This window comes from Rhamphochromis sp. 'chilingali' (genome assembly GCF_963969265.1).
Source record: "Rhamphochromis sp. 'chilingali' genome assembly, chromosome: 6".
Lineage (NCBI taxonomy): Eukaryota > Metazoa > Chordata > Actinopteri > Cichliformes > Cichlidae > Rhamphochromis > Rhamphochromis sp. 'chilingali'.
In genome coordinates, this window is record NC_137933.1 from 16,643,670 (window position 1) to 16,669,683 (window position 26,014).

The 26,014-nt window shown below is 38.2% G+C and overlaps 2 long non-coding RNA genes across 2 annotated transcripts; one reads left to right on the plus strand and one right to left on the minus strand.

Annotated features, from left to right (window-relative positions):
* Nucleotides 1-9,248: 9,248 nt before the first annotated feature.
* LOC308398968 lies at nt 9,249-10,570 on the minus strand. The gene is made up of 4 exons (XR_013972048.1): nt 10,475-10,570; nt 10,132-10,308; nt 9,509-9,942; nt 9,249-9,345 (listed from the first exon to the last, which is right to left on the minus strand). It is a non-coding gene; the product is annotated as an uncharacterized lncRNA (long non-coding RNA).
* An 86-nt stretch (nt 10,571-10,656) lies between these two features.
* On the plus strand, nt 10,657-11,799 carry LOC308398337. The gene is made up of 2 exons (XR_013971926.1): nt 10,657-10,868; nt 11,251-11,799. It is a non-coding gene; the product is annotated as an uncharacterized lncRNA (long non-coding RNA).
* The last annotated feature ends 14,215 nt before the right edge of the window (nt 11,800-26,014 follow it).

The following is a 26,014-nucleotide window of genomic DNA, read 5'->3' on the forward strand; positions in this document are numbered from 1 at the left end:
TCTGCACCCAGTGTTATTCAGTTGAACAAGCCTGATCATGTGATAGAAGTAGTAGATTTGATTGAATCTTAACTCCAGTGGAGATATTGCTTTAGCTATTCATTATTACTGTGTCTAGTAAAAGTTCTCTATACACTTAACAAGTTCAGCCAGATGCAGTGGTCTCCATGGAGACTAATAAATGATACATTATAAGATATAGATAGCTGCAGACAAATATAAAGTGGGTTTCTGCTAACTGCCAGGGTTGAGGAGAGTTGAAACAATGGGGAGATCACACCTTCTTGCTCAGAATGCAATCACTCACAATGAAGGGCCTGACAAGACCACCCTCATTTAGAAAACGATCAAAGCTCCTCTTTGAGTGAGCTGGCATTTTAGTTCCTCTGTGTTGTTTTCAATTTCCCCAGTATGCAAATTGTTTCCACATTTCCTTGGGAAGTAATGAGGAAAATAAAAAAGCTCTAACCCCAGATGAAAAGAAAATGACTTTTGAAATGACATACATACACTATATTGTGGTACCCAAACAAAAACAAACAGAAACACACACCGTCAAAAAATACAGACAATTAATGAAACGAACGTAATACAATATTTTAGTTGCCTCCTTTTGCAACCGTAATAAATTGAATAATAGATTTCAGTATTATTTTTCTAATTAAATGTTCTACTTTAGTAGTCCTTAACCAATGTTTTATAAAAAGGAAAAGAGTTGAGAATTTGTGTCATTATGTCATTTACTTGTTAAAAATAGGTCATTAGAAATTCACTTAATACTCTGGATAAAGAAAATGGAGTCTAGACTGGTTTAACTTCTTAAACAGCTGAAAAAAAATATTGATATCATCAATAAGAATGAGTGGCACAGAGCATCTATAATTAATGCTACCATTAATGGCAGAGAAGGGACGCGAGTGCAAATTGAATTTCAAAATCCAATATAAAAGCATATATAGTCATATACTGGAAGTCAGCAAACAAGAACAACCAAAGGCAAGGAAATTGGCAGGCAATGGTCAAGTTCAGAAAATAAACCAAAATAAGTATCCAAAAAAAAAGAGGAAAAGAAAAAAGCAACACAGAAAACCACTTCAAAGAGTTATTTCGATGAGTACAAAGAATATGCCTAAAGAGTGGTGACCTCCAAGATTTACACACCAGTTTAAGTAACCGTGGAAAGGTGGTGAAAAAATTTGTTGGGAAACTCCAACTAAAAGTAAAATTAACCAGTGCAAATATAAACAATAGCTTTCAAAACAAAACAGATACTAGATCATCAAAATCTTGAAAAATACAGTGCTGGTCTATCACTTGTGAAAATGAAGCAAAAACATTTTTTTTTGTGTGTGTGCGTGTTTTTTTTTTAATTGATGTGTCAATTTTGCTATCTTACTGTGTGACACTGCCTCTGCTGAGAATGAGCTTAGTTTGAAATCATCTAAAAAGAATTAATCTCATTCTCTTCGTCTCACACCTGTCTCCATCTGCTGCCTAGAGACTTGTTTAATTGTTTTGCTTCACCTTTATCTTGTGCAAATGTGTTTGAGCCAAAACATACATGAGCCCGGCTGTTGGATGCCATTCTGGGAAAATAACCACTGGCACAGATAAAGTGAATAATTGTCTTCACCCTTTAGAAAACCTTTGAAATACTCACAAATATAATCAGATAAATATTAGATAATTCACAGTAGGGTTTTTTGAATTTGTTTGTTTTAGTTTTCAGTTGGACCAGAGGGTGATACAGTGCAGATTTATCCTAATATCAGACACATCCATGACCTTACGTTTACGCTATCTTTAGTGTTACATTGTCTTCAATTGATTTTCCCAAACCAGTCAATAGAGAACAACACATCCACTTAAATCTAACAACATTACCAATAGTGAGACATAACAATACTAGTATCATGATGCAGGAGCTGATTGGCTAACCATCATTTCTCCTTCTGTGCTCATTTTTTGTAATCAAGGGACCTTTCATAGCACTATTCCGAAAAGTCAGACACATTTGTGTAAGGAAAAGAAATATTAATTACAGTTAATAAACATTACAGATGTGTGATTTGTAATGCATTTTAACTTTTAATAAATAAATAACAGACAAAAATTGCTATCAGTTATCATAGTACGTCTCTAATTTTCATTGCCAAGTCAAATAAACGAGTGTATTCATCTTCACAGAGCTTTAAAATGCAGCCTGTCGTATGAGTGATTATGGATCCATTCATTCGAGTTCATTTATATCTCTGGTGGTAGGAATGAAGTATGTGTTTCTTTTTTTCTTTAAATATCTTCATGAGTGATGTCTTTGTAATGGCATTAAATCAAGTTGTCTTGCGGCTTTGGGTTTATTCTGTCCATCTTGAATGTTGCTTTTGCTCATCAAAAGCTAAAATTGTTTGCAATTTGCTAAAATCCTCTAATGATGACATATTCTAAACTTGGGTATTTTGAATATCACTTTGCAATTATCTGTTTTTTTAATAAATCACTACAGAAGTCTGGAGGCAAAACTTTTAGATGGAAAATGAAATACCAAAATATCAAAATACCAATAGCTTTTCACACTTTCATATATAAATTATGCTGTTGAAGCAGAGCGTCAAGTGTATTCATTTTATGACAGCAGAGAAACAGAACATCCAGGGCCATCTTCAAGCTCTGAAATCAAGTATTTATCAGAAGCAGCTCACAACACAGCAAGAGGGGTAAAACTCTTTCCTTGTCATGTTGCACCTTCTGTGATGAGTTCTTGGTTCTCCTGGTTGGTCATTTTCGCTCTCACTCTCTCTCCCTTTCCTCTGACTGTGTGGGTGGGTGTTTCAGAGGCGGAGTTTTGCCCTGGTATCCATCCTCTGAAACACCCACCCATGAAGGATTCCTGATTACACACCTGTTCCAGTTCAAGATAATTATAGCTGACTTATTTAATATGAAGGTTTTCCGTCATTCAGTGCTCAATCTTTATGCCACAAGCGGTAACCTGCTCTGCTTTTTGTTAGTGGGAGTAACTCAGGAAATTGTGTTTGCGGACTTGACCTTTTTTATATCTTTAGCTCTGTACACTATCAAAGTTGATTTTAAATCAAACCTGTTATTAAAAAAAAGAAACACTGTCAGGTTTAATTTAAGAGGTTTAATAAAAGTATTACATGATATTGATCTGCTAGCTGTTAGCTGGGAGAAGTTTCCTCTATTATTGTTGCTGCTGCTATGTTGTTGCAAATACCACCACAGCATTTTAGTGCTTTTGAGGCTAATAACAGTGATATTAATTGCATTTCACTGCATATAACATTACAAACATTTAAACCTGCTGTTAGTTAATGCTACTAATGTATAATGAACTAATGTATAATGAACTGTGCCGTCTTCATTCCTGTTCACCTTGTACAACTCAGACTTTCAATACAACTCGTGCTCATCAAACTGACTCTGCAATGGTTGGATCTATTAGTGATAGGCAAGAGAAGTACAGTCTGAGTGGATGATTTTGTGGAATTGTCTGAACAGATCGAAAGAGGACAACTGCAAGGCCTCTGTCTATCCTGGGACAAGTTGTTGATATAAGCTGTGTCCCAATTCCGGGGCTGCATACTTCGAAGGCCACATTCGTATGCCAGTTACGTAACAGGAAGGCAATGAGGGTGATTTCATTTGGTTTCCAAGACTCATCCAAATGTGTCCCACAGATGTGTCCTGATTTTAAAGAATACATTAAGTGTATTCTTTTCAGCCCACACTATCTGAAGATTGCACACCGGTGGCAAATAATTACATTTTCCGTGCAATAAACTTTTAATGGTAAGTCTCAGATTTCACCTCATGAAGGTATCTAGAGGTACACATGTTAAAATAACAAAAAACCTTAACACCTCAAATTTGGCTAAATTTGAGCTAAGTCACATGACATTAATGATGACAGTTGCTACTTAATGGGCTCAGGTCCCACATGCTTTTAAAGGCATTGCTTTAAAATGTCAGTGGTTCAAAAGTTGACTGTAATTTTACAGAGTCTGTGACAATTTTATGGAGTAGCAATAATATATCCTGGTTTTCACAGTTAAATATCACTTTCAAAGTCCCATCAAGATTATTATTTTGTTGCTGATGCTGGGTTTATTTGGTGGTGTCCAGTTTGGTGTGTTTTCATGTTTGTTTTAGGGAGAAACGAGCAGACAGTTCACTTGTTAAGCTAAACAAAACAGATCTGTAGGATAATGTATTTTTTCCTTATGGATATGTTTCCTGTGTGATATTAAAAAACACAAAATATATATAAGGGAGAGGTTATGGGACAGAGAAAAAGAAAGAGGAGCCAGCCAGTGGCAGCTGATGAGAAGAGGGGAGAAATATATGAGTAGTTTTCTCTAGTTTTGACCAGTTTATAATAGCTATTCAAAATCCATCTTTTTAGTTAATGTTAAAATAATGTTGTCATCAAAGTGGGATTGTGGATGTTTTCAGTGGTGGAAAAAGTACTCGAGTAAAATATAAAAAGATCAGATCAGTATGTAAATATCACGAAAAGTAACTCCTGTCAGTATTTTATCTCAGTTGTTTGAAATACATTGCATTTTGAAAGGATATTACTGCTATATTCATCTGTCTGTTCCATATTACAGCTGTAGACCTTATGTTATGCTTTACAAATTTTGAGGGAACTTAAATTGCAGCTATTAAATAATATTTTATAAGGATTTATCTGTATCATCTCTGTCCTGTTAGACATTTATCAGCCAGATACCTTTTCCATTGTGATTTAGGACACAGCTCAAGTGTGTGGGTAAATTACAGGGGTCCACATCAACAGACCGAAGAAAAACCAGAACGGAGGCTGTGTACAAAAAAGAGAAGAGCAGGCTATATTTCCTTAGCAAGCTGAGATCCTTTAACATATGCAGCAAAGTGTAGTTTTTATCACATAGTTGGGACAAATGCACACAAACGTATGTGTGTGTGTGTGTGTGTGTGTGTGTGTGTGTGTGGGGGGGGGGGGGGGGGGGTTAATAGGGAGGGGTAGTTCGTGACACAAGCAGACTCAATACCACTATCGGGAAGGGCCAGCTCTTAGACTGGCTGTAAACTGGGCACATTTGAAGCTGTCAAAAAGAAACTTTGATCCATCGTATATTCCTGACCACCTCCTACACCACTTACTGAAAAGGCAGAAAAGACTAATTCACTTCTCTTTCATTTTAATGGAGAGACCAAATATCAACCAAAAATCCAGGAAAAGCACATTACATGAACATTACACACTGACTTGCATGTCATTGAGTGAAATAATTATTTGACCCCAAGCAAAGTAGGACTTAGTACATGGTGGAGAATACCTCGGCACAGTTGTAAGACAATTGTTGTAGTTGGTCACCCGGTTTGCATAGATCTTAAGAGGGATTTTGGCCCACTCATCTGTACAGAAGCTGTCAAACTTCATTGTGTTCCTTGGCTGCTGCTCGGTCACTCAAAGTTTCAGATTTTTCTATACGACTGAGGTCTGGAAACTGGCTGGGCACTATATTACCTTAATGGGCTTCTTCTTTATCCACTCCTTTGTTTTTGTTGTCTTTTTTGACTCAATGTCATGCTGGAAAACCCAGCATCAGTGTTATATTCAAATTGTTTTAGCTTGTTTATGGTTAACATTTTGTGGACAAAAGTCCTGGGCCAACTACACACCCTCATAAACTGCTCGACCATGGAAACCGATTCCATAAAGGTCCTAGTGTAAAGTTTTTTTTGTTGATGTCAGTGCGAGAGGAGATTTGTAATTTTACAGTTATTGCAGCAAAGTACTGGCCACTTATACACACCTTAGCTGTAACTTAGTGACCATGGTCTGCCACTTTATGAAAATGCTACTGCCATATCTAGTTTTTATTACTTTATATACTTTTATATATCATTATAATACTAATGATATATAAGAGTATAACACCAATCATTATTTACTATTTATTGAACTAAATGAGAACTGGACATTGGGGTTTATGCTCATTGTTTGTCTTTTTCTTTGTTAATGTACATACATGCTGTATTGCATCTTGGGGTATACCTGGTCAGAACAGAATACAGTTAGACAGTTAGAGAAGACTATACTCACAGCGACCAAAATGACCAGTTGCTTTCTTTCCCGGGATCTAGAATATTCTGACCCCTCAAACACAATCTGTTCTTTTCATCCTGAAAGGCTGAGTGCTATCAGGATGAGGACTTCTTCCATCACAGCACCCACACACTGAGACAGAATGACGGTTATTTTGAAACTTTACACTTTTTGCACTTTCTAAGTGCTGTGGTACCAGCTGGCTTCCATCCCTCTACCCCATCTCCATGATTTGTGTATTCATTACTGTACTTTCTGTGTTTGCAGTTGTTTTGTGTTTAATGGTTACATTCTTCTCATTTCTTAGACTGTCTTTGCTTATTTAAACCTGGAAACACATGACAACTAAGACAGTTTTCTTCTAAACCTTTGTCGTTAACCCTCAACTTTAAATTACAGCTCTACTGTTTTTAAAAAATGGTACTGCGCTAATCATTAAAACAATTTGTGTTATTTATATTTATATTTTTGCCACACTTGAAGCCATTTCATATGATCATTGCAATATGTTTGTGTGACACTCCAGTGTGCCTCTGTGTATTTCAAACTTACATAACTCTTGTTACTAAAACTTGTCTTTTCTGAAATGTTGTGTTTATGTGTATAGCGATGGCATGATAGGTATGAACTTGCCACTATAATTGCCACAGTCAGAATGTTGTTCACTCCATAAACTGAGAGACTAATTGCATAAAGGCTACACTTAATAAAAAATTGTTCACGTTGAACAGCGCATGCATGGCTGTTTTTATAGTATGATTATCATGCAGCTAATTATTGTTTTTAATGACTACCATAATCACTTTTCATTACAGCACATTGTTACTCCTGTACACAATCAAGAACCAAAGCAAAATCAAAATGAAAGCAGAGATAAGGAATTATCTTTTCACATCTACTTAATGGCAGAATAGGAATTTTTTTAGACAATGAATGAGAAATTAAATTCCTAAAAAATACTTTTTAAAGTGGATTCTATGCTTTTCACAGATTTATTTGCACACTGCTTGGAGGTTTCACAAAAAAAAAAAAAAACCCAAAGAAAATTATGTGCATGCTATCACATTTGTGCATTGCTACCACTTCAGTGGTGAGTCTTCAAATGTGTGAAGCTTCAAGTTTTGGGGCCTATCATCTCCCTCCAGGTACCTGCATGTTTCCTCAGGCACCCAAAGCTGTGGACTTCTCCAGACACGAGGTGATAAGCGGTATTTGTGCTGCAGCCAAACCTGTCTGAGCTTCACAGTAGCTGAAACTGAAATGTGAATACATTCTTCTACCCTGTCCCCTCCCTGGCTTATAACATAATTAGATCTGCTCTTTCTTCCTCTTTGCCTACACTTTTCTTCAAATTTGTCTCAGATTAAAACAGAAATATCTCGTTGTGCTGCCAAGGAGTCTGGCTGGGGATGTGACAATCTCATGTTTGAACATCCCATTTTGTCATGTGCTGTTGCTGAAAACACTCTGTGTTGATCCAAGTTGTGTCTCACTTCTGCTCACAGTGCTTCCATTTTACGTACCTTTTAAATCAATGGTTATATTCAAGGTGCTAAAAACCATACAATCTACAGATGATGGCAAAACACAATATTGCCAAGTGAATTTGTTTTCTGATTTTGTTCCCCATGTTATTTCTGCAAGTGTCTGTGTGGTATGTGAACAATTTAAGAAATAGTATTATGATAAATAGTACCACCGATCAGTTAGAAATTGCTCTGTTTTTTAGGGGCCCCTAGTGGGGAAAAAAAATACAATGGGTAATTTGGTAAAAGAAACCCCATATTTACTTGCAAATGTAACTTGCTTGTAGGGTAGAATACTTCTTATTAGGGAGAAGTATGGGCTGACAAATAGAAATCATATTGTCATTTTCAGCTTTGCTGAAATAGTTTAGTTACTTTTAGGTACCACTTTACAATAAGGCTCCCCTTATAGATGCTAATAAATAGTTTATAGCTATATTATTAATTAATCTGTAAATGCTTTATAAACCATTATTAATGGTTTATTATGCATTAGTTAAGGGTGAGAAAGAGGAAAAAAACTGACCGGTTTCTTGCCAAATGTGTTCACCTATATATTTCATCTAGAGTTGCTATATTAAACATTTCAGACTAAGTTACTATCCTGTAAGCACAATCAGCATTTGTAAACATATTTTTTATCACATAAAATTGTACTTCAGAAATGCATTATAAATATCCACAACTATCAATCGGAGCTTTGTTGTAAAGTGTAAAGCATAAAACCATTTATTAATGAATAATAAATATTTATAAATGCCAAATGGGAGCCTTATTGTAAAGTGTAAAGCATAACACCATTTATTAATGACTACTAAACATTATAAATGACAAAAGAGAGTTTTGTTGTAAAGTTTAAAACATGTCAACATTTATTAAGGACTAATAAACATTTATAAATGCCAAATGGGAGCCTTATTGTAAAGTGTAAAGCATAACACCATTTATTAATCACTAATAAACATTTATAAATGACAAAAGATAGCTTTGTCGTAAAGTTTAAAACATGTCAACATTTATTAATCACTAATAAACATTTATAATTGCCAAAAGTGAGTCTTAAATGTATAATGTCACCATTTATAACACTTAGACCTAAATTACAATCAGTGCTTGAAATAACATTTAACTACTGTCAAAAATGGCAATGTATTGTAAGAGTAACACATGTAAAATTAAATGTGTTTTTTAAAACACCAAACAGTCACCCACTCCAAAAAAAGTTCATGCCAGACTGGTTCAAACTGGAAATATTTTTTGTATGTCCTTAAATAAGCGTCCCAGTGGTCCATCAGGGTGTCGCGAACCAAGCCAAGATGACCACTCAAGAACCATCAGGTGTTCCTCCAGCAACTTCTCAGTGCGATTTCCTCTTAGTCTACGGACATGTCCTTTGATGGTCATCCAAGCCCTTTCGATATGCTGTGTATGACTGCCAGATTGAGGATCTACAAACCACCTGCTGTGATTTACAGTGTAATGTCTGTACCCTATGTTTGTCAAAACATTCTTGTAGGCTCTCCACTCATCACTGATAATGGCACTACCCAACTTAACATGCTGTCTGATCAGAGGAACAAGGTGGCGCCTTGATCATTTTTCAACAAGTTTTAACACGAGCCTTCGCCTTTTGTCTTTAATTCCCATCATTCCAAATACCCATTTCTTCCTTTTCCATGCATTTCCAAAGCGTCCACGTGCATACTGAAAACAAAAAGAATAAATTTTAACAGAATATCTACAAAGAAACATTCAAAAAGATGGTTGCTTCTACTAATTTGTTTTACTTATGGTAAAGGTTTCCATGTTTAGAGGACACATTCAGATCTGCATTGATTCTAACAAACCTGTCTGAGAGTTTACCAACCTTTCGCTGATGACGGAGACAGCTTTCATCTATAACCACAAATTCTCTGTCACCACCAAGACGGTGTCCATTGTTTATTCTGTGTCTTTTAATTGCACGTATACAAACATGTCGAATGTGTCTTGCCATGCTACTTAGTGTTCTGGAGCTGCCAGCCACTTCATCATCGATCATATCTATTTGTCTGAGCCTGAGCCCTTGTGAAAATCTGTGATAGAAATTGAGGCAATTATTACTTACTGAGGCCCTAATTTTATTTCACAAGTCTCGTATTGGTGTTCAATTATGAAAGGTGCATTGCTATTAATGTCTACATCTACATATACCTGTAAATGAACTTCATCCAACTGAAAAGAGATGTTTTTGATTTCTCAAAGAGGGAGCCAGTTCTAATTGTTCTGGAAACTTTCCTATGACTTGCTCTTTTGCAGCACCTGAGAACATATCAATGAGTTAAGTAAAGAAATGGACCCTTAAACAAGAGCATTAATTGAAAAGATAATCACAAAATTAAGTATGAAGAAAATAATAATGAAAAGAGGTTAATGCTCCCTCTTGCATTGATAACCGAAATATTTTGTTATATTTACTACATGCACTACATTATCATGCATTATACATACCACATATATTGGTCTTTCTTCACCACGGAAATCATTTTCATCTTATGGTGACAAACAGGACATCTAAGCTTCTTTTTTAGCAGGTGTTTCTTCTGCAGCCATTTAATGAGCCTTAGTGCCTTATATTTAGTTTGTTTTCCTTCTATTCTGGCGCGCAATCTCATTCCCAAAGACATTCTGGTGGAAAAAAATGAGTAATTTATTTTATTATCACCTCGAAACACCGTAAAATACTCTATGGGAGTCTAGTGCAAATCGGTTCAGAGTTAAAGAACTTCACATGCTATATAAAACAAGCCCTATAATCAAAAATAGTCCCACGCAAAAAAGAGGATTGTCTCACCTGTTATAATGTATCTCCGACTTTGTTATGTAGATCTAACCCGCTGGATTCATGCTAAAAAAATATGTTCTGCTGCCAAAGGGAGGGAAAACAAATTTAATTTAAAGCAGAGGAGCTTATACAACCATCCAATCACAGTTAACTTTATTAAGGAAAGCCCCTCCTCTCAGAGCGCGACAGGCAGTGGAGCGCTCTGGAAGGTCAAGCCAAAGGGGCACGAACAGACACACTGAAGGCGCTCGTTCAAGTTGCTGCGCCATGGATGGAGCAGAAGATAAAAATTTGTGTGCGTCTGCGACTTACACAGTTAGCACACGTTCGAAGAGATACAAAAAGCAGAGACTGGATGATCTAGATTGCACTAAGCCAACGACGTCAGCAGTTAGACATGAAGGTGAGTATAATGCTAGCTAGCTAGCTACCGAGCCATTTGGCTGCTAGCTACAGTGGCTAACTAACATCACATAACATGTGAATAGCTCTATTACTATTGGTTATTCCAAACGATTGATATCACTTAGTTGTATATTTTTAGTTTTGTTTATGTGCATCATTAAATTTATATTAAACACCCTGGTAAGGCAGTACACATAAGAATTATTTGCCTTGTTTTAGAAATGTCTGAACCACCACATGTGTATATAACATAATTTTTACAAAGTGGCTTTTTATAAATTCAAGTTGTAACCGTTTTTAATCAATATTTTATTTGAGTTTCCCAAGTTTAGATTATAAATTATTTTAGTATTGTAATTTAATAATTGTTTGTTCTTTAGATTCTTCTTCTAATCCTGCCCCTACTGCAACTGCCCTTCTTAACAAGGAGCGAGAGAAACTGACTTTTCTTAAGGAGGAACTGGAGCGCGACACCCTGATGGACCACTGGGACGCTTATTTAAGGACATACAAAAAATATTTCCAGTTTGAACCAGTCTGGCATGAACTTTTTTTGGAGTGGGTGACTGTTTGGTGTTTTAAAAAACACATTTAATGTTACATGTGTTACTCTTACAATACATTGCCATTTTTGACAGTAGTTAAATGTTATTTCAAGCACTGATTGTAATTTAGGTCTAAGTGTTATAAATGGTGACATTATACATTTAAGACTCACTTTTGGCAATTATAAATGTTTATTAGTGATTAATAAATGTTGACATGTTTTAAACTTTACGACAAAGCTATCTTTTGTCATTTATAAATGTTTATTAGTGATTAATAAATGGTGTTATGCTTTACACTTTACAATAAGGCTCCCATTTGGCATTTATAAATGTTTATTAGTCCTTAATAAATGTTGACATGTTTTAAACTTTACAACAAAACTCTTGTCATTTATAATGTTTAGTAGTCATTAATAAATGGTGTTATGCTTTACACTTTACAATAAGGCTCCCATTTGGCATTTATAAATGTTTATTAGTCCTTAATAAATGTTGACATGTTTTAAACTTTACAACAAAACTCTCTTTTGTCATTTATGTTTAGTAGTCATTAATAAATGGTGTTATGCTTTACACTTTACAATAAGGCTCCCATTTGGCATTTATAAATATTTATTATTCATTAATAAATGGTTTTATGCTTTACACTTTACAACAAAGCTCCGATTGATAGTTGTGGATATTTATAATGCATTTCTGAAGTACAATTTTATATGATAAAAAATATGTTTACAAATGCTGATTGTGCTTACAGGATAGTAACTTAGTCTGAAATGTTTAATATAGCAACTCTAGATGAAATATATAGGTGAACACATTTGGCTCACTATTTGGCAAGAAACCGGTCAGTTTTTTTCCTCTTTCTCACCCTTAACTAATGCATAATAAACCATTAATAATGGTTTATAAAGCATTTACAGATTAATTAATAATGTAGCTATAAACTATTTATTAGCATCTATAAGGGGAGCCTTATTGTAAAGTGGTACCCACTTTTATTTTATTTGAAACATTGTGACTCTCTTTACAGTTTAAACAAGGTTTTATATCACAAGTTCTGTGCAGGCTTTTGTAAAAAGGCTACTAATAAACCTAATAGTATGATAGAAGGACCCAGAACACACCGCGTTTGCAGGGAAAATGAGTGTTTGTTTACAGTGCACACACACTTCTAGGTCCCAGTATCCCTGAAATAAGGAGAGCATGATTACCACATAGGACTCAGTTGTCCTGCCAAACTCTGTGGCACTACCATCTTTACTCACTGCACCACCCCTCCTCTGTAGCAAAACTGCAGACCACACCTTCACCACAAATAGATACTGACAGATACAGTAATTCACAGTTAGTCAAACTCAGAAAAAGTTTCCTCCAAGTGTCAAGTGTTGCTTCAAAACATATGCAGATGCAACAGAGGTTCAAATGGCCTATTTGTTTTGATTATGACAAAATATCGCAAGTGCACCTAAGATCTGACCTGTATGCAGTTTTTTTCTATTTGAAATGCGAGATATCACATAAACACGATAATTCTCAAGCCCCGCAGAAGCTACAGCTGTGGCCAATGCCCTGGCACAGATTAATGCACATGAAAGTGTCACCTGTGCAAGAAGCCAAGATTATGCAGATTTTCTGCAAATCAAAGTGTGCTGTATCTGATGGTGCAGTGTGCCCCTGGTCAGTACTGTAATGCTAATCCAATTTAAATTACATTTATCCAAAAAACTTCCTGCTCAGTGTCCAACACCTTCTCTATCAACAGCCGGAACAGAACTTTAACTTGTAGATTTTTGCTAACAGGAGAAAAATGGCAATGTTGCACCCAAATCCAAGATTTGACTAACAGGCAGACTCTTTTGTCTAGTACCTTGGCATGGACCTTCACAGGAATTAAAGATGGAACACATTCCCCATTATGACAATCCAAAAGGCTATGCCTGTGCAATGTTGCACATAATGGATGGCATTGAGATTTGGAAGATCATTAAAGTACTCCTTCCATCACCCAACTATATCAATTGTTAAACTAAAAGCTCCTCCTCTCTTCAAAGCATATGGGCACAGAACTGAAGATACAATTACATGATCGATAATCAACCTAAAGCCAAGGGTGTCCTTGTACGAAGTGCACTTATGAACATCAATATGCTCAAACATGCTGTTCACTATATGGGCAAACTGTGGTTAGTCCAAAATACCAAAAAGTGCCCTGCTGGCCACTTCAGTGAGTTATTAAGGTACTCTTATTGTATTATCTCACCCTAACATAATCTTCCATATCTGCCCCACCAAAACCACATATGGAAGACACACAGCAACACACATATAATAACAAAGCCTAACTTTTAACATTATATTTTACACAAGGTTGTACAAATAGTTGGCTCTATTTTCTCTATTCTCTATTCTGTTCTCTATTCTCAGTTCAAACTGAATTAACATAAACTAAAAACAGAAACAAGGGGCATTTAGTTGAACTTCATCCCTGTCATTCATATTTGACAGGAACGGTGCCTTAGCAAGACCATCTGTTTAGAAATTATATTCAGGTTTTTATAATGTAGACACATTCTCATAAAATGCTATTTTATGATACCAGGGCCATTATCTTTCTATCAATTTTAGATGAAATTGTTACAATTTTTAATGACATCCATGGCAATGGATTATCATCTAACTAATGTGAGCATGAAGAAAATTTACTAATTATTCTAATGCATTTTTGATTCTAATCCTGAGTTTATTTTGCAGTACTGAGAATTAATTAATAAATAGTATTAAGAAAACAATGCTTAAAAGAACAAAATTGTCCTGCACTTATTATTGACAGTGTTTTTCATTTGACATAAATATTTCACTATTTTTTACAATTCACAAATGAGTGCATGGAATGTGTCTACTGTCCTCATTTTTCTCATTTATACATCAGATCTGCCCACAGTGTCAGGATGTCAGACTCATAGTCTGATAATAGATTACCCTTTTGTAACATGCTCAAATAAACCCTGTCTCCTCTTCATTTTCATGCTGTGGAGATGACTCTTTTTTGTTCTTGTCCATGGACAAAACTGTAGGTGCTTTTGCCATGAATGAATATGGTGGACCATTAAAAGGTTACAATCATCAATTGTGGTTAAGAGAAGGGTGGTACATGGGAGGATGGAGTGTGAAATTCTGTTTTAAAGGGAAAGACTATACAGCAGGAGATGTCGAGGATTTAGGTCACCCCAGATTAAGACAAATGGTTGCCTCAGAGAAACACATCAGTTTCTCAGTTCCAGCCAGAATGCCATTACAACATCTGAACACACACGCACGCACATACTGTACACACACAGACACATTCACATGGAATGTAGTCAAAAAACATGTTTTGCACTCATAATGTCACAAATAATCTCTTAATTTTGTCTAGCCATTAAAAAAAGGGCGAGAGAGAGAGGGGAAGACAGGGAGAGAGAGAGAGAAAAGAAAAACAACAACAGTTGTGTGTCTCTGCAGTTACTGGAGTGTCTTAGCAGCTTGACGCCTCACTTGAAGGAATTAGAGTTAGATGTTTCCATATTTAACCCATGCTCCATTTCCAGCATAATCAGTATTTTACTGTACTGATTAGCAAGTAATCACTTAATCATGTATTACTAATAAGCCTCTTAGTTTACTGTCACACATATGATGATGCATGGTTCTTTGGAGAGATGTTCTAAAGGTTTTCAAAGCTATACTGTACAGTGACTGAACTGACCCTCTGTGAACTAAAGGACTGTCAACAAGGCCCTCTGAGGCCCATTAAAAGCATGCAAACATGGATCACTCTCTGTGGTATATTTGTTGGAGGACTGCGGATGAAGGTCAGCAGATCAAAGGCTTTTGGCTGACATTCCTCGGTGCCTGATGAGCCCTCTTGGGTTTCATTGATTAGCCAATGAGAGACTGGGGCAACGACATTGAACTGATAAAAACAAAGTGACTTGTCTTAGTTCAGATGGAGAAAAGTTATTTTCTCTTTCAGGTGTCTCATGAGACATGAACAATCTTGGATTCTCTTCAGGAACAAGACACTTAATCTGACTTAGAAGACAGTCAGTGATCCTCACAGTCTAAAATGTGGTGACAGCCTCTTTGACACGCACAGGGTACTGCAATTGTATACTAATTAATTGAGTATTTTCAAAAAATTCCATTCGTGTCATCAGCTGAAAAATAATAAAAAACATAAGGTCCTTGAAAAACTGCATAAATCAGCAAATGTGATTACATTACATATACTATTGGCTGAATGTGTTCCTTTAAGTATTATATTGCTTCCTCTGCTCTCTGAGGCACCCAAATAGAATGTATTTGATTAAATAGGGACAAAAATGACCCCTTTCATAATCCCACAAGTGTTTTTAATTAAGTCATTAATTAGAGAGACGTACTCCTGAGGAGCAGCTGGGAGTGGATTTCTGATAATTGTGGATGAAATTAGTGGGTTTTTGGTGTGTGACAAAGTAAGAACAGTCAAGTTTAGCTTTAAAAGATTACAAAAAAATTTAACTGTCCTCCATTGTATTAGCATGTGGCTTTAGCTAACTCATGTTGCCAGTTTTATTTTTGCTTTTTTTTTTGTTATTAGAAAAATGTAGGCTGTCACCATTATCCTGCCATAATTGAAGAAAATCTGTGAGTTGTGTTGGTAACATTTTTGCCTATTGATTTTGCCACTGACGTCAATCATGTCTAATAATAAAAACTGAAAACAACACGTATTAAAATGTTATATGCTCTTATGACAGGACAGGAAGACACAGAAAGTAAAGTAGTACCAAAAAGAAGGCAGCAGAGACTAGTTGAAGCAGGGAAAGATTCAATGAATGGAAACATTGCATTATAACTGAGCAGCATGTTAATGACTATGTGTTCCCAAGACTGCTGGCTTCTCAACTGAAACATGAAAATAAGCACTGACTTTGACATCTGGGTATCACTGTATTCAGAATATATATCAAATCCTCAAGTGACATTAGCATCAAGGAAGAGATGCAAAATTTTTGCAATTTGAATGTGTGCATACCTACAGTGTGTTTTGGGACACCGTTCACATCAACAATGGTCAAAATGAGGCTCTTGGGCATTGTCTGAGAGACATAATGAGTATGAGGCACAACACATTACCAGAATATGAAGCCTGTCTTCCAAGTTTTCCATATTTTAAGTTCTATAGAGGAAGCTGTAGAAGTTTTCATACATTTCAGTTGTCCTCCAAAGTAAAATGCAGAAAAAATTATAAAAAAAGACATCCAGGGAAAACTTGGAGAAAATTGACTTCAAGTCAAGTCTCCAAATTCCTTTCCAATATACTGCAGATGTGAAGAGTAATTACTTTTTTTTAGTGCATTCTTATATTCTGTTTTGAATCTTCAAAGCCAGGAAGGGGTAATTGTAATTATGACTGTAATTCATATGAAATGAGAAGAAATTGTGCCTCCAGATCACTCTGTATTACAAACATTGGTATAGGTGCACAACAAGCCTAAATGTGAAAGTTTTATTGCTTTGTTACTGACATCGGAATGGTATAAATATGTAGCTTCTTCCACTGCATTTGGATAACATTTGGGCCGGCAACAACTAAATTCCGTCCATAGGTGAAGCGAATAATACCTTTTTTTTTTATCTCTCTACCAGGGCACCTGTTAGAGGTTGGGATATATTTGGGGGCAAGTTTACACTAAAATGTCTAAGAATCAGGTAAACTGGGCAAGCATAAGTATTTAAATGATTTTTTAAAACTGCAGCTCTTGTAGTTGTTCCCAGTCTGTAGTGGTCTATCAAAAGCGGTCCAAAGGAGGAATAGTGGAGGCTGGCCCATGTGATCTGACGAGCTACTGTATCTCAAATTGCTGAAAAAGTGAATGCATTGCATTGCATTCTATGTTCTGATACCTTGTGACACCTTACAACAGTTTGTTGTGTATGGGGCTGCATAGCCACAGACCAATCGTGGTGCCCATGTCCATTGCTAAAACCACCAACAATGAGCACAATCAGAACTTGATTGTGGTGCATGATTTTTTTTTTTCAGATAATTCAAGGTTATATATTCTCAGCAAAATAAGTCTTGGTCTTCCTAATAGTTATTTCTGAAAATGTCCAAGCACTGATTTTTAGACAAGTTATTGGTTGTTGAAGACTATCTGTTAGCCTGTAGTACAAGTGAAAGGAAGAAGCTGACACTCAAATGAAAGTGACAAATAATCAACTAATCTCACATAATCTCAGTTTGCTGCTCAACTTCAAAAATGGAATGAGGGTCAATTTAATGGGTGAAGCAGTCACAGCTTGTCAACTCTTAAAAGTAACTGCCATATTTGTGATGGCAGAGCTGCAAGAACTCCCCCAGCAGTATTGTCTAAGGAAACAAGAACCTGCCAAGCTGGTCATATTTACTGGTGCGCACTGAAACATGGACCAACCTCAGGAGGGACAGAGCTGAGGTGCTTTGTACCCTTGGCCAACAAGATTGATATTTAGGTTCTTTCTCAGAATATATGTAAGGGATGCAAATATATATATAAAAAAACACCCAGCACGCCCCTGCGGGCGGTTTATCCTTCAAGCTTGGATCCTCTACCAGAGGCCTGGGAGCTTGAGGGTCCTGCGCAGTATCTTAGCTGTTCCCAGGACTGCGCTCTTCTGGACAGAGATCTCCGATGTTGTTCCCGGGATCTGCTGGAGCCACTCGCCTATCTTGGGAGTCACCGCACCTAGTGCTCCGATTACCACGGGGACCACCGTTACCTTCACCCTCCACATCCTCTCGAGCTCTTCTCTGAGCCCTTGGTATTTCTCCAGCTTCTCGTGTTCCTTCTTCCTGATATTGCTGTCATTCGGAACCGCTACATCGATCACTACGGCCGTCTTCTTCTGTTTGTCTACCACCACTATGTCCGGTTGGTTAGCCACCACCATTTTGTCCGTCTGTATCTGGAAGTCCCACAGGATCTTAGCTCGGTCATTCTCCACCACCCTTGGGGGCATCTCCCATTTTGACCTCGGGACTTCCAGGTTATACTCCGCACAGATGTTCCTGTACACTATGCCGGCCACTTGGTTATGGCGTTCCATGTATGCCTTGCCTGCTAGCATCTTGCACCCTGCTGTTATGTGCTGGATTGTCTCTGGGGCATCTTTACACAGCCTGCACCTGGGGTCTTGCCTGGTGTGATAGACCCCAGCCTCTATGGATCTTGTGCTCAGAGCTTGTTCTTGTGCTGCCATGATTAGTGCCTCTGTGCTGTCTTTCAGTCCAGCTTTGTCCAGCCACTGGTAGGATTTCTGGATATCAGCCACCTCCTCTATCTGCCGGTGGTACATACCGTGCAGGGCTCTGTCCTTCCATGATGGTTCCTCGTCTCCCTCCTCTTTCTTGGGTTTCTGCTGCCTGAGGTATTCACTGAGCACTCGGTCAGTTGGGGCCATCTTCCCAATGTATTCTTGGATGTTCGTTGTCTCATCCTGGACTGTGGTGCTGACACTCACCAGTCCCCGGCCCCCTTCCTTCCGCTTAGCGTACAGCCTCAGGGTGCTGGACTTGGGGTGAAACCCTCCATGCATGGTAAGGAGCTTTCTTGTCTTTATGTCAGTGGCTTCTATCTCCTCCTTTGGCCAGCCTATTACCCCAGCAGGGTACCTGATCACGGGCAGGGCGTACGTGTTGATGGCCCGGATCTTGTTCTTACCATTCAGCTGACTCCTCAGGACTTGCCTGACCCTCTGCAGGTACTTGGTGGTTGCAGCTTTTCTAGCGGCCTCTTCATGGTTCCCATTCGCCTGCGGGATCCCCAAGTACTTGTAACTGTCCTCTATGTCTGCAATGTTGCCTTCTGGTAGTTCAATCCCCTCAGTTCTGACTACCTTCCCTCTCTTTGTTACCATCCGACTACACTTCTCCAGTCCGAACGACATTCCAATGTCATTGCTGTATAGCCTGGTAGTGTGGATCAGTGAATCGATGTCTCGTTCACTCTTGGCATACAGCTTGATGTCATCCATGTACAGGAGGTGGCTGACAACTGCTCCGTTCCGTAGTCGGTATCCGTAGCCAGTCTTGCTAATGATCTCACTGAGGGGGTTCAGGCCTATGCAGAACAGCAGTGGGGACAGAGCATCTCCTTGGTAGATCCCGCACTTGATGGTGACTTGTGCTATGGGCTTGGAGTTGGCCTCTAGTGTTGTACGCCACATCCCCATTGAGTTCCTGATGAAGGCTCTTAGGGTCCCATTGATCTTGTACAATTCTAGGCATTCCAGTATCCAGCTGTGGGGCATTGAGTCATAGGCCTTCTTGTAATCAATCCAGGCAGTGCACAGGTTGGTCAGTCTGGTCTTGCAGTCTCGGCTGATTGTTCTGTCTACCAGTAGCTGGTGTTTTGCGCCTCTGGTATTCTTGCCAATTCCTTTCTGTGTCAGGCAGGTTATTGGTCGGTAGTTGGAGGGGACCGGTCCCTTCTTGGGGTCCTTGGGGATCAGGACCGTCCAGCCTTCAGTTAGCCATTCCGGGTGTCTCTCGTTAACTAGCAGCTGGTTCATTTGTGCTGCCAGACGCTCGTGGAGTGCAGTTAGCTTCTTCATCCAGTAGGCGTGAACCATGTCGGGCCCTGGTGCTGTCCAACTCTTCATACTGGAGACCCTTTCTTGGATATCTGTGATGGTTACTGGACCCTGTTCAGGGAGGTCGCTGTGGTCTGCCCTCAGATCCTCTAGCCACTGAGCATTGCCGTTATGGGTTGCATCCTTCTCCCATATGCTCTTCCAGTATTGCGCCGTCTCCAGCCTTGGTGGTGCTGTTCTCTTATTATTGTTCCCTTGCCACTGAGAGTACACCTTTGCTGGTTCTGTGGAGAACAGCTGGTTTATTCTCCTGCCTTCTATCTCTCTGGTGTACCTCCTCAAGCGGCTGGCCAAGGCTGTGAGTCTTTGCTTGGCAGTTTCCAAGGCCTCAGGTATGGACAGCTTGCTGTATTTCTTAGGCACCTTATTTGTCGCACCTTGCTGCAACTCCGTTAGTTGGCTAACCTCCCTCCGTGCTACTTTGATCTTGGCCTCTAGCCTCCTTCTCCATGGAGGGTACTGCCCCTTGTCGCTGTTCAACTTGTAGCCAAGCATCTCACTGATCACTGCTGCCGTATTGTAGATCAGCTTGTTAGTGTCGGTAATCGTGGTTGTAGGTATTGCCCGTAGTGCTGCATTAACATCATCTAGCAGACCTTCTGAGGGTACTTCACGTAATCTTGGTAACCGGCTACGGGGGATCCAGGTTTCAAGCTTGGCCATGATCCTATTTTTCAGGTCAGTTCCTCTCACACTCAACGATCCTTCTCCTATCGCACTTGGGGTTATGTACCCAATCTCGGGTGGGGGTGATGATATCTCCCCCCTGACCTGGCGTCCTGACTCCTCCTTGCCGTAGCATTTGTGTTGTACCTCGTCAATCTCTAGCTGTGAGAGCAGTCCCTTCTTTCGAATGTTGGAACACTGAGCCGTCATTGTGGATGTTGGGTATCGAAGAATCCATAGGTCCCTCATCCTATTCATGTAGCCCCTTCCGCCGGGGTTACTTGCGTAGTAGCATTCCAACAACGCCCTGTTTTCGTCCCTTGCCCACCGATGCCTTCTTGTTCCAGTAGCCCACTTTTCGTCAGGGTGCCCTGGTTCCTCAACACCTGACGCGGACCTTGTTGATCCGGGCGACGTCCGAGCCGGCATGCCTTCATATTTATCTGTCTCGCTCATGTCTGCGGTAGGCTTGCTTAGCATAGGGGGTCTAGCCTTAGGACCCTTACTGGATACAGACGCCCCAGGCAGGAATCGAACTTGCGATCCTCTGTTCCAAAGGCGTGTAGTCTAACCACTACGCTATCCAGCTGCATTGGTGGAGAATGCGGGTATATATATATATATATATTTATATATATATATATATATATATATATATTAATGAATGAATGAATAAAAATATTTGTATCTACCAAAATAGTGCAATAAGTAGTTTCTCGGATCCTGCAGGTCTAACAGACCATATGTGAATCTAAAAGTCTTTTTTTAACACGTTCATATTTATGTATTCAGATATGCATCACTTCCGTGCAACTTTAATAGATTTCAATTGATCTTTAATTAACATGAGGTAAGTTAGTTTAGGTTTGAAATAAGATATGCTGTAGTAAAACTGGAGATTGGAAACTCCAAAGTGCAAGGTTGCTACTGTCAAGAAGCAATGCAGAAAGTCCCGGACATATTTTTATTTCAGTTATTTAATCTTTTACCCTACTGAAAGAAATCAGTTTCCTTTACTTATTTCCATTAAATAATAATACAATAAAATTACATGGCTATATTTAATAACAGTTAAAAATAAATTCACCAATTGCTTCTGTTGTAGCTGATTGTGTTTACAGAAATCACATGTTTTCTACGCCTGAAAAAGACAGAGAACTGCTGAATTCTGGAGAGTTTCTTTATACACTTTACACACAATCATGTGATAATATCTCGTAAGTTTTGTTATTGTATTTGCAACAGAAACTGAAAATGAGAAAGAAAAATGCACAGAGATATATGAGCTTGCCGCAGCAAGTTTTTAATGAATGAAAATTGAATGAAAACCTAAGCCAAGGCAGTTTAATTAGATAGAACCTTTAATATAAAGTACACATGTGCCATGACACACCTGAGATACCCTGGCTGACTGGTTATTTGAGATGTTCTAATTAGGTGTTACTTTCTAGCTGACATAAGTGACTAAGCTTTATATTTGCTGCTCAGTCAAGCATTTGAAGTGAAATGTCTGCTGTTTTATTTTGTTTTTTTAACATAGAGCAATTATTCATCACTTTTGTGTTGATGTTTTTCGATTTCCAACAAAACCTTGGCCTAACTTTTCAGTATTGTACAAATAATTTCATAGGTAGAAGAATGCAATAAAATAATAACAATAATAATAACAACAACAACAACAAACAAATAAAAACTAATGCAGTGTCTTTCCACCGTTTTAGGAATCTGTTGTTCTTTGCAAAAAAACAACACAAAGTCAAAACTCTATTGCATTCCAGTCTTGACTTGACAGTATATTTTCTATTATAACATTTGGAGAACAGACACAGTGAAATAGAATATCAAAAACAGTAATACATTGGAACCCCGACTTACGAAATTAATTCGTTCCCGAGGGTCTTTCGTAAGTCGAAAATTTTTGTAAGTCGAAGCACCCATCGCGCGTTTTGTGTGAGGCGATGTTGAACGATATGCTATAGGCTAATTGCTAACTAGAACAACAATATGTTGTTCAAGTGGAACAACGAAGCGCAAGTACGGAAGCCAAGGGGTTGTCACATGATTCGGAAGGCATTGTGGGCATTGTAGGCTCAGCCAATCAGAGCCAGTGGATTTCGTTACTCGGGCATTTTGCCGTAACACGGACAGAAATATTGCCGTTCAGTGCCTTCGTAGCTTGAATTTTTTTGTGAAACGGGGTATTCGTAAGTCGGGGTTCCACTGTAGTTTTATTGGTCAGATGTGTGATGGTAACAGGTTCTATAGTCATGGTGCAGAGGAGCTGAAAGCCCATACACTCAAAGCACTGAGAATAGCATTCCAGTAATCAGCAGGAGAATTGACTGTAGTTTGAACAGGGACTTGAGTGCTGTGCTAAGAGAGAAAAGACGGGTAGTCTGAAAATACTGCTTAGGTGAAAATAGGCAGATGAAGGAACTGTTAATGTGGGGCTAAAAGAAAAATATTGTTGAGGCGATGCCAAGATTTATAAATAAAAGACAGAAGAGATGGGTTTGGGTTTTTTTTTTAATCAAAACTGATGAGTTGAGAATCTTTCTCTGCTGACTTTGAGAGTCGTTTGGCATCTGCATCTTGGTGATCCAAAGACACGCCGTGAGGTCAGACCAGGCAAAGCAATGTTTGGCTTTGTGGCAATAAAAAGCTGTCTGTCACGAGGGTGGAAGTGAAAATCTATTTAATAATGGCAGAATATTTGGGTGGGAAAAGAGACTGACAGTATAATAAATTTGAATTACTACCTCGTGCCTTGTGTGCCTTTACTAATCAGTAAAGCTGTGATTTATATCCATATTCCCACTTTGGTCATTAATGACACCCTCAACTTCATTCCAGTTGAGGAGGATGTCATTTGAAGTGCAGACTGTAAAGTCCCTTGGGGTCAATTTTGAATTTATAATATAGGGTTATATAACTTGCTGCAAAAATATGCATTCTTGAATATGGAAAATATGGATGCCTCATCACCAACCTAACAGCTCAGATGATCTACAGTCACCGCAATTTTAAGCTGCAGTGACTGTAGATCACAATATTGCCTTCTGTTCTTAAGTTACGATGTTGAAAACTGACCAGAGTGATGTAAGTGATTCTGGCCTATGGAAATATGCAGAACTATTATAATTATTATTATAAGTATTCAAATCACAGATAATTATGTAAAGCCACAACAAAGAGTGATATTTATACTAGAGATGGCACGATACCACTTTTTTATGTCCGATACTGATACCGATATCATAAATGTGGATATCTGCCGATACCGATATGAATCCGATATAGTGTTTTTTAATCAACAAAACTGTTTTTTTAAATATCTTGCTGCATTTTGTATAAGTTCATACTCAAGTTTAAAACAACAACTACACTAAAGCTATTCTGTTATACCTGTATGCAAAAAAAAAAATTCATAGTTCAGCAATACTGATCAATCTAATAAACTTAAACCTACACCATCCTCCCTATTCTGGTATTTTAAAGAGTACTTAGCGTAAATATTAAGCAACCTAACTAATAGGGTTCCAACTCCCAGCAACAAAAATAAATAAATAAAAAATAGGGAACCACCCCTCACGCTCCACCTCATGATGCTTAATCGACGTAATCAACCTTAATTTGATGCAGTGTGAAAAAAAATGCACAGAAATCAATTATTTTTCAAGAAATATTAAATAGATTCAACATCTTTCTTCAACAAAATTGCAGACTGCACAGATGGTACCTTCCCAAAGGAAAAAGTACTATAGCTTACTAGGGTATATTAGACTTAATAGTTACTATATACAGTAATTGACTTCTATTCATTTTACATCAAATTAAAACTTTGGGTGTCAGATAATTATTTATTAAAAGCTAGACATTTTAAATGAGAATAAGAAAGAAAAGTATGTCTTTGTGCCCCCTTCTCCCTGTTAATGCCCTATCGGCCCCCCTGGCTAAACTTTGCTAGATCCGCCCCTGCACAGTTACCAGCTGTCAGCTACGTAGAAAAAGATCCTGGAGTAGAAAGTAATATTAAATAAATTCTAACAACAGCTTATCAAGCTTAAACGTGCTGCTGTTGTTCAGCCGCTGGTTTCGTCTTTCTGGTGCAAAGTGGGCCAAAAGCAAACAAGAGAGACGGACTCCCGACAGAAAAGCCGATCAGCTGATATTTAAGCAGTTTCATGATTGAAGTAGCAGCAAGAAGAGGCAGTCGCTTGTTAAGCTTAACGCAGGAATGCTTTACAAACATTCAGAGATGGATTTACACACTTGCTTTACTTCTCTCCGGGATAACTTTGTCGGAGATGAAATGCCGGGTTGCTAGCGAAGCTCCAAATGCTATCCAGACCACCGACAGGTCCCGCATGCCACAGCCGCTGTATCACGTGATGCATACTGCTCCGACGTGCTAACGTTCTGAGGTGAGTTACGGCGTGTTGCAAGTTTTGTGAGGTTATTTCGTGATATTTAATGGATCGGATTACATTTTTTATTTTTCTCCGATATCCGATCCAGTAATTTAGGTCAGTATCGGACCGATACCGATACGTAATATCGGATCGGTCCATCTCTAATTTATACTACTGAAACAATAAAGGGAATATGAGAAGCTGTCAGTGTGTAAAAATTAGGCTTATCAAATTGTGTATTTTAGTAGTAATTACAAAGTGATCATTCTTCATTTTCAGGTAAAAATTAAGGCAAGTGTTGAAATACCTGTGATCAAGCCTCACTGTGAGAATCAAATCATTGCAGTAATACTAGTGGACAAGGGAAATATTTTGGCTCAGTCTAAACTACGAGACCAAAGACTTCCAGCATCATCACCATATTTAAAGACTTGGATGGATTCATGCTGTGCTCATGTCTCTGTCATTGTTTATCGTACAGCAAAGGTTCTCTCAATGACAACTTATTATTGTTTGGACTCTCTTGTCACTGTCTTCCTCACCTGCTTCATGGTTTTCCTTCATCTTTTGCAGTTACCCTACAGTCCATCCTGCAAGTCCCAGCGAACTGTGGCTGGTCCTAAAAATACCCACCCCTTGACAATGTTCTGAGACACATCCTTCTGCCAGCTACCTGATACATTTGAGTCGACTTTCTAGCTCATCTTTGCCAGTCCCATTTCTTTCTCCTTGAGCTATGTCATACTAACCTGGCTGTGCCAAAACCTAATATGACACTTAGGACCCATAGCTCCTTTCTCAAAGTCATACATTAGAGTCACAGTCAGTGCGGCTTTAATCTACAAGCTCTACTGATGTGAATC